Source organism: Humulus lupulus, chromosome X (genome assembly GCF_963169125.1).
Source record: "Humulus lupulus chromosome X, drHumLupu1.1, whole genome shotgun sequence".
In the NCBI taxonomy this organism is placed as follows: Eukaryota; Viridiplantae; Streptophyta; class Magnoliopsida; order Rosales; family Cannabaceae; genus Humulus; species Humulus lupulus.
In genome coordinates this window covers 85,107,276-85,117,233 of record NC_084802.1, presented here as the reverse complement: position 1 = coordinate 85,117,233, position 9,958 = coordinate 85,107,276, and the positions used below count along the sequence as shown (strand labels likewise).

Here is a 9,958-nt window from a genome sequence, read left to right as displayed (position 1 = left end):
TTTTGAAAATAAAACTACATTTACCATTGTATAGCTCACATATATCATTTTAAAAATTAAACCATTGTCCCAAAATTATAAACATCTGCCAAGTTGATGGTATGGTAGTAATAACCTGATATGCCAGAAATCAAAATCTACTCTCCACAGTCTACACAAGTAGAAAAATAACTGTATTCAAATGAGGGATGCTAAATTTCACTTTCCCAATTGCCCAAAACAGAAGTCACCACAACATAGAAACTTCCAAAAAAAAAATAAGAACCAAATGTCAAATTTATTGGTCTTTGATATAAACTTTTCTCGAGAGGAATAAGTAAAGGATAGTTACTTCTAAGAAATACCTGTTAATCAGATAAAAATGAAATTGATCAAAATGTCCTAGCATTCATAACTGATCTAAAGGCCCTTTCACAATGACAGACCAGTAATGATGTTATAAGGTCAAAATTACCTTCATCAGTGAACTCAATGAAGGCAAAACGAAGTACTGAGTTTGGATCACCACAAATTCGGCAGCACCAATTTTACTCTTTTTTATGTTTTTAGTACTTCTAAAATAAATTAAAGCAGTATTTCCATTTACAAATTAATGAATAAGAAAAGAAAGATAACTCACAAATACATACATATGAGTGGATTAGGCAGTTCAGTATTCCATAAACTAAATGGAAAGTGGGAATTAAATCACCTTGTTTTATCTTAATCCTACATGTGACTTCTATATGAAGGTTAGAAACAAACATGGGTTGAAATCATATAAAGATAGCATTGAAATTATGTAAAGACAACATGCAAGTATTTATGTGAAATGCATGTTAATTAAAGGATGCAATTTACCCTTACTTTGCAGCCTATTTTTTTGTAATCACTCCTCTCAAGACCTTGGCAATTGATCCGAACCAAATCAGCAAAGATAAAAGCATCTTTGACCATTGGAACCAGATTACCATAGTAACCGTTCTTGGCTGCAATTTCAATTGGTTCCATTAGTGACCACAAACATTATACCATACCAACCTCTGAAAAAGAACCATAGAGCTCAATAAGCACCAAATTTCTTAACGATGATTCAAAGTAGGTCAGGGAGGGTTCACGGAAAGAAAAAAAAAATGCCCAGGAAAAAAAATCCACAAAAGCCAATTGAGATCAACAAGAACCCAAAAAAGCAAAAATGAAGTTATACAACAAAAACGATAATAGAACAAGTAACAGTAATGAATAGACAACAAAAAACAAAGTAGAAAACTTAAGAATCAAAAAACCAAAAGGGGTTTGGGAAATTTTGAGAGATGAGCAGGTAAAGTGAACCATATATATATATAAATAGAGAGAGAGAGAGAGAGGGAAGGAGGGAGACGAACATGGGGGTTGAATCGGGTGATGGTCTTGGTCTGGTGGTGCGGACGTGTTTGGGAGGGCAGGATCTCTTAAAAGTTGGCTGTAGAGAGGACCTCGTCGACCTCCCTGTCGCACGCCCAAAGCCACGAGCCCCCACCATCCCACCGCACACCTGCAATAAACAGAGAAAGTGTGAATGAGAGAGTGTATACGTGAAAGAAGGAGTGAGCGACAGAGAAAGAGAAAGAGAGCCACCTTGAGCTGTCGGAGGGTTACGACTTCCCGTGAAGATGGTGGTGGCACTGCCTTCCCGTGGCTGAGCGTGATGGTGGTGCTGCCTTTCTGCCGCGCATTGGAGGGAAGAGAAGTGAAAAATTGGCTAACCCTAAAGCATTAAAAGGCCTTTCTTTTTCTTTTTGTTTTTTATGAGAGCTGATGAGAGAGAGGAGAGAGAATGATGAGGAAAACGGAGAAGGAAATGAATTGGCCCCAAAAAAAATGAAAAAAAAAAAGCAAAGTGGCGGGATGGTTTTATTATTACCGCCTTTTTTCATAAAGTGGCCCAAGTAGTCTACCATAATACTTTTTGATTAGTATTATATTCATGTGTTATGGAAATGGGTATTTGGTGTAGTGTATGGTTTTTATTTTTAAGCATTATTTTGTATATTTAATGCTTAAAGTTTTATATTGGTGATGTAATAAGGCTATGGTAGTTTCTCTATAATTTTTATGATGCTTGTGTGTTGATTTTGAAAACAGGGCCAAAATCCATAAGGGTTTTGGTGAGAACCCTAAAACAAAATACAATTTTTGAGCTGTGACTTCTAAGGGGTCAACCATCCACTGTATATTTATTTTGAAAATTTTAATTGTACTACTATGTTGTTAAGATTAAGTACGTAAAATTGAGCTTTTGAAACACTCAAAAATGTTTAAAAATGAGTGACTTATGCTATTTCAAAGTTTAGGTAAAAAAACTGTTTTTTCGTATTCTTAATTTCGGGACCAAGTTTGGACAGCCACTGTATAGGAAAAATGAAACCAGTTATTTCTAAAATTTGGTGAACATATTTTTGGTATAACCTAGTATTCCACTGTAAAATTTTGTAACAAAATACTGAACGGTTTGAAAGTTATTAAGTGCCAAAGTTTGGAAAAATTAAGGACTTGAAAATAAGGTCATTTTTACCTCATTGTTGGAAAATAATTTCACCAATAAAAAATGCTCCTTTTGACCTAATATTTTTCAAAGATATAAATGGCATACCAAAAATGGAATTGGGAAATTTTAGTAACAATTGGATAAGTAAATTCCAAGTTATAGCCTAACAAAGTATGTAGTTAAAAATGTGAAAAATAGGGTTTTCACACTTAGTGTAAAAAAAATGAGATTTTGGAACTTAATGTAAAGAGTAAAATTTTGCTTATTGCAAGAAAAAAGCTTGGTAAATCTTGAAAATATATTTTGACCTAAAATACCACTTTGAGTTTAGTGAGAATTATTTTTATTGAATAATTTTTATTCTTTCTAAAAAGAAAAGAATTAATTTATTAATAAGTTAATAAATTAAAAGAGAGTTTAAAACCATATATTTTGATAAAATAATTAAGTGAATTATTTTTCTAGTAAGTAAACTTGATTAATTGATTTCTAAAAAATTAACAAGACAAGATGGGAAATTTTTAACGGTGTTCCTAATTAAGATAAATTAGGCAATTTTCTTAAAATGGTTTTTAGAGATTAAAACCTTAAGAAAACTTAAGAGTTTATTTTCTTGAAAAATAATTAAGGAGTTTAATTAGTATTTTCGGGATAATACCAGCTAAAATCTTTTATATATTTTACCAACAGTTGAAAGTACGGGTTAATAGCGGAACTTTTAAAGAATAAGATTTTTAGCGGATTGTGGGAAAACACTATTGTGATACCCGAGCCTAGGTATCGAGACCATAGGGTAGGTCTGCCCAAGACTTAGGGTTTAGTCTCAAATATTTTTGTATGAATTTCCTTAATGGGTTTAAAACCAAATAAGGATCTTTAATCCTTACAAATGATTTTAAAAATGACCAACTGCCCAAAATAATAATAATGAATTATTAAGTGCCATAATTAATTCGAGCATACTGTATAGATAATTACAGTATTGGCTAAGCATAACTTGATTAAACATTGGAGGGTGAAATCTTGTTGAGAGTAAAGGACTCCAAGTAAGTCAACTTCTATTGTGTGGCTGCAACATGAAACGACTATTGTATTGTATGTTAGTATAGAGACACATGCACATGTATACACTGTCGTAGAAAGTTGCTTAGAGACGTTATTCTAGTGGGTGTTGATTTAGAAAATATGAACGGTAGATATCTATCATATCCTAGACGACTGATTCCCGTCACACTGCTTGATTTTATTTCGTCCGGTTCATTACTGTGATGAGTGGCCAAGAGGTGAGGATTGCTGGTTTAAACCTAGGGGTGCCAAAAATGAATGGGGCCTAGGGGCCCTCATGCTTACTTAATCAGTGAACAGTTAGAACCCGAGCAAGTGCTCTGATAAATTATTCCTGGATAGTAGCCGTGAATATTAACCATTTAGTGAGAGTGCCTAGAGATACTAGGGGTTGCCAAGTTTGAGTGAGGCTGAACACCCTAGTGGCAACTGCTCACCAACACCACTGATTAACATAGAAGTCTCTGTAAAACCGTGTAACTTCAATTACACTCTTGGATAAGTAGTGATGCCCTAGGTAACTTGATGGTTACCCTTGTGAGGGATTTACTCTTGGATAAGTAGCGATGCCCTAGGTAACATGATAGTTGCCCTTGATGGGGATATTTATTGACTAGATCTTAAGGTTGAGACTCGGTTCTCTCTTACAGATTAGCATTTATGATGGAGGGCGTGTTATGCCCGAATTTTTGGAATTGTCGAGCGTTGGTCTCGAATTATAATGTGATATATTATATCTGCTTTCTGTGGGATTTTCTGAGTGCAGGGATTTATTTGTTGATAAGAAATAGTTGTGCTATAATATATCTCCTTGTTCTGAGATTTTCTGAGTGTAGGAATTTATTTGTTTATATGAAATAATTTATCATTGGTTATCAGGCATGGCCATAAGTTTGCGAGGACGCTTTTGCATTCTTTGAATTGATTGTGTTATTTTCCTAAAATAGGCTCACTCTACTCTTTATAAAATATGTTTGTATTAAATGTTAAGTATGTCCATACGACTTTTAAAAAGTTTTATTTTAAACGGATTTTTTTTAGACTTTTGGTAAAATGAAAACATTTATATTTCCCCATTATCGAATCTTAAAAATCCGGGTCGTTACAGCAGGCCGAACATGTAACTGTTGCTCCATGCTCTCCATACTCATGGTTGGTCGACCTTTCCTTTGCCCTTACCTGCACCATAGAGAACCCGTGAGCCGAAGCCCAGCAAGAAAACTCAACACAAAACAAATAACATATGCATATCTATCAACAGTATATAACAAAGCAGCCAACAGGCTGAACACATAGCAGCCATGCTATCCTAGGCGCTTTACCAGGCCCTGGGTTTGCGGTCTTCACCAAGAGGATGTCTCCAACACCCTAGGATGGTCTGGCCGTAATGGCCTGCACTCCACGTGCTTAACATCTATCCCAGCCCCCACGTGCTTAACGTCGATCCCAGCCCCTTGCCGTACTCGGCTTCTTGCCGTTCTTAGCCTTCGCCGTTCACTCACAAATACACATCACATAGCATAATATCAACATATATTTAAACATATACTAAACATAAACAGTAGGGCTGCACCCTACAATTTAATCATTAGGGCCATGCCCTGAAGTATAAACATTAGGGCCATGCCCTACTCTATGGGTACAACAGTTTTCTTACCTATGTCCCAAGCAATCTGAGCACCGCAATCCTGAGCACAGTCCTCTAACACGAGCCTCGTTGAAAACCTAGTCACAACATATTTATAATAGCCATCCATCAAGTTATAATCCAATAAATAGCTTCAATACATAAATCTAGCCTCCGGGACCTTGGATTCTACCAAACTGGATAGTAGAAACCTTCCCGAGCCTTAACGTTTGAGTTCCCGAGCTAAACACCTTTAAACAACCAAAATTCTACATTTGGGTCGTGGGCCAGCCACCCTTAAGGGTTGCGGCGTGCCCCAAGTCAGAGGTAAAATGCCTCTCAGCTGAGGGACACTAGCCGCAGCGCCTAAACCTTGCGATGCGGCACGCCTAAGCAGATAGAGGCTTCGAGCCTCTTCGACACACATGGGTCGCAGCGCCTGATGAACATGGTCGCAACTCGAGCCCAAAACCCAGAAATTACCTCCATTTTTAACTTCTAAATCCCTTGCAAATCAACCCAAACTTATGCTAAAGCCAGAATTCAGCCCGAAACCACATATACCATACTCAAAACAGCACATAATCTTAAAGAAACTGAACATAACCCCACTACAACCGAAATTCAGTCATCTAAGGTTCCAACCCACAAAACTCCAAGAAAGTAAAGAAATTCAACAGAAAACTAGTTCTAATTCTTACCTTTGTGACAGTTTCGGCCTCTAGCTCCCTTGGCTTCAATCCTTAGCTTGATTTCCTACTTTGATCCCTACAAATTCAGCAATCCTACTTTTGGTTTCCGATTTCCTCTAGAACTCCTAAGAGACTAAGTATAATGCTCAAGAGAGAGAAACGTGTAAGACTTTTCTCAGCCAAAGTCTATCTATTACTAAAGCCAAATGACACATTTTCCCTCCCCTCTAACTTAGACTCTAACTAACCTCAAGGGCAGCCTAGACTTTTCCCTATCCTCTTGCAAGAATGCCACATTCCCACTTAATTTCTCACCTATAACAACTATCCTCAAGAGTTACTTATAGTTACCCAAGTTACCAAAGTACCACTAACTACCAATTATTCCCACTTATGACTATCTAGCTAAACTGCTCCCTAGGACTGTCTCGGATCGTGCATCACATATATAACACCACTTGCTCGTGGTACGACTCCCAATATACACAAATATTGCATTTATTCCCTGAACGGGCTAAATTTACAAATATGCCCCTAATAACCAAATGGGGCCCACATGCATATTTAATTCACCTAAACATGCATTTATAATCACATAACCATCAAATTCACATAATAACGTGATTAAATCAATTATTGCCCTCCCGACACGCTAATCAAGGCCCTAAGCCTACTAGCAAATTTGGGACGCTACATTATTGCTTATATTCTATTGCTGATTGAATTTATTGATTTAAGTTTACTGTTTATATGCTATTGTTCATTTGTACCAGTTGATTTAAGTTTTCTTATTGAGCCCTGGCTCACGGGTGCTATGTGGTGCAGGTAAGGGAAAGGGAAATCCGGGCCAACCATGAGTTGGAGAGCTTCAGGGGCGGTGTGTACATCTGCATCCTACTCGACGGCCACGGTCGGGATAGCCTGGGAGGAACTAGGGTTGAATCCTATTTTGCCGCCTAGGATGGCTAATTTGTATTCCATCTGTCTTTTATCAGTTTGTAACCACTTTTTGGGTTCCTGTGTAGAAACTTAATATTTTAATGAAATATAATTAATTTGTTGATCAAAATTTTTAATACCTAACATTGATTTAGTCTTTAATTACACATTTAAGTCCAAATGACTCGCTTAGCGAGTTAAGCACTATTTTAAACACATAGTGTAATGGTCTTGGCTAACCATGGCATTACACAATCCCTCTCTTCTTAGTTCCTTCGTGTTCATGTGATCACCTTCATCACTGGAATAATAATCATCAACAATCGGTCACTATTTGCCAATGATCCCATCTCAGACTCTGTACTGTCATCTTCTTCATTGTAGTTTTTTCCTTGTTTCCACTCTAGGTCACTGTTGTCAGTAGGTGATGAAAACTCTTCATGCAATTACCTAGCTCCAACACGTTGACCACTACTTCTAGTTTGATAATGGTGTCTTTTACTAGGACCAGCTAAAAATTCATCAGCTTCAGGCACTGGACCAGAATTTAGAACACACATTGCATTGTTAAACTAAACAACATATATGAAATTTGAAATGCCATTTAAATGAATACCTACAAATTAAATGGATACCTGTAGCTTGAAAAGGCATAGCCTCATTTTTAGAGGGAATATCTTCATCTTGCATAGCTATTAAATCAAATTGAGAAGTTGCAGAGTTACCATGTTCCTCTTGATATAGCTTGCCTTTAATTGAGAAGCCCAAGTCTCATTATCAGGGGCAACACCTTGCTCGGGTTGCATATAATCTGCATCATCTTCAGACGTTGTAGGCTCATTCTTAGGAGCACCATGTTCATCTTGCATATAACTTGCCTTGAACTCAGAACTTGCATTCTCATTCTCAGGGGCCTCCTATTCCTCTTGGATATAACTGATAACTTCATTTTAGGGTCATTTTAGAAGGTATTTTTGTGGTAATCTTCAGTTTTAATGTATGTTTTGTGCAAGATTACGCTTTGGTTTGTCTTTGTTGTAGGTTGGTGTGATGAATCATGAGAAAAATTAAAAAAAGAAGCGAAAATGGTGGGGAAACAAGGATTTTGGCGGTTATTAGACTAAAAATGATACCAAGAATGCTTAAAGGACGAGTTTTGATGAAGAGATGAGCTGAACGATGAAATCTGATAAAAAATTGAATTAAAGTCGTGACTTGGACTTATGAGTCGCGACTCAAGGTGAAGTCAGAGGCGCATATGCTTGCTGGAATGAATTAATGTCGTGACTTGGGCTTACAAGTTGCAACTCAAGAGGGAAACAGAGGCTTAGCTAAGGGGAAATTCAGACATGGGCCGCGACTTGAGATTCTTGAGTCATGGCGCCTGAAGCCATTAAACGAGAAGAAAAGGCCCCAAAACAGACATGGGCTGCGATCTAGAAAAGGCCAAGTCGCGGCCCGCACAAGTAAAACTCAGATTCTTTTAATTTTTTTACTATAAATTTGTGTTTAGGATTTAATTAAGTCATGAGGTCAGTTTTTAATTACGTTTTTAGAGACTAATTGTGGTTCTTAGGCTATATATTCTGCAGTTTCATATTTTTATTTCTTCTTCAAGTTTATGAATCTTATGTTATTGAATAATTATTTTGTCGATTTAGTCATGTCTGATATGAACTAAAAAATTTTTATCTAGGGTTTAATGTAGTCACTTGGATTTCTATCTCATTGAATTATGATGTTCTTTTGATTTTTCTTCTCTATTCTAATCTATATAATGTGTGTTTAATGCTAGGAAATACTTGATCACTATTTGCTTGATTTAATGATTTTGATTCAAAATTCGAAAGATGAGAATTTAATATGCTATCATTATATAGACATAGGTTTCATATTGGATGAAAGTACATGTATGACTTGTGTAGTGATTAGGTTTCCATGCTTAATGCCTTCTATATGTTTAAGTTTATCACAGAGGTGTAGATAACCTGCATATAGGCTGAGATCTTATATCTTGAAGAAGAATAGGAATTGATTTATGTTAACATGTTATTAGAATAGAAAAGGAAATGCTCGCCTGTTGTTCCAAAGGCGTCTTGAATTGATTAATACAATTAGTATAATGAAAAGTAGATGAAATTAACACCCAAGTCTTTTTCATAGTGATTTAAATCTTTCATTTAGTTGTTTTTGTTTAAATTTATTTTCAAATTTAAAAATCAAATTCTTAGTTGCCAAATAGAAATTTAAAGAACAATTAGTGGTACTTGGAAGATAGTCTTCGAGGGAACGATACTTTACTTATCATATATTACTTGAATCGATTGCGTGCACTTGCGTATATACATATTTTCACAATCAAGCTTTTTGTGTCGTTGCTTGGGACTAAATTTCCAATATCATAGTTAATTGTTATTTTTTCTAATTTTGTATTTTTAATTTTTATTGTTTAATATTTATTTGGATCAAGAATATATTGTGTTTCAGGAATTGTTGGTATATGCGAGGAAGTAGACAAAAGGAAATCATACCAATAGATCTTGAATAGAGAAAATGTGTACAAAGAATCGCAAGATAAAGAAAAGGTTGGACTTTACCATGGCTGAGAATGCAAATAATGTACAATAATGCAAATATGAGTAATGCAGCTGAAGTTGATCCACCATTAAGGAATTATGTACTCCCTACTGTTATGAGGATACATTCAAGCATTCGTCCTCTAACTGTTGAGGCTAATAACTTTGAGATAAAACCCTCAATTATTCAGATGGTGTAAAACTGTGTACAATTTGGGGGGTTGCCGAATGAGGATCCAAATCTACATATCGCTAACTTTTTGGAGTTATGTGCGACATTTAAAATGAATTGGGTGAGTAATGATGTTGTACGATTGAGACTATTCTCATTCTCACTAAGGGACAAAGCTAAGAGTTGGTTGAATTCTTTACAAGCCAATTCTATACTTACTTGGGAAGATTTGGCTTAGAAGTCTCTTGGTAAATATTTTCCTCCTGCAAAGTCAGCCAAAATTAGAGAGATTAACAACTTCCATCAACTGGATGGGTAGTCTTTGTATGATTCATGGGAACAATTTAAGGAATTCCAAAGGAGATGCCCACAACATGGAAT

At 36.0% G+C, this 9,958-nt stretch overlaps 1 non-coding gene across 1 annotated transcript; it reads right to left on the bottom strand.

Moving 5' to 3' along the window:
- Window positions 1-9,854: 9,854 nt before the first annotated feature.
- Window positions 9,855-9,958, bottom strand: LOC133807462 (small nucleolar RNA R71). The gene has a single exon (XR_009879377.1). It is a non-coding gene; the product is annotated as a small nucleolar RNA R71 (small nucleolar RNA).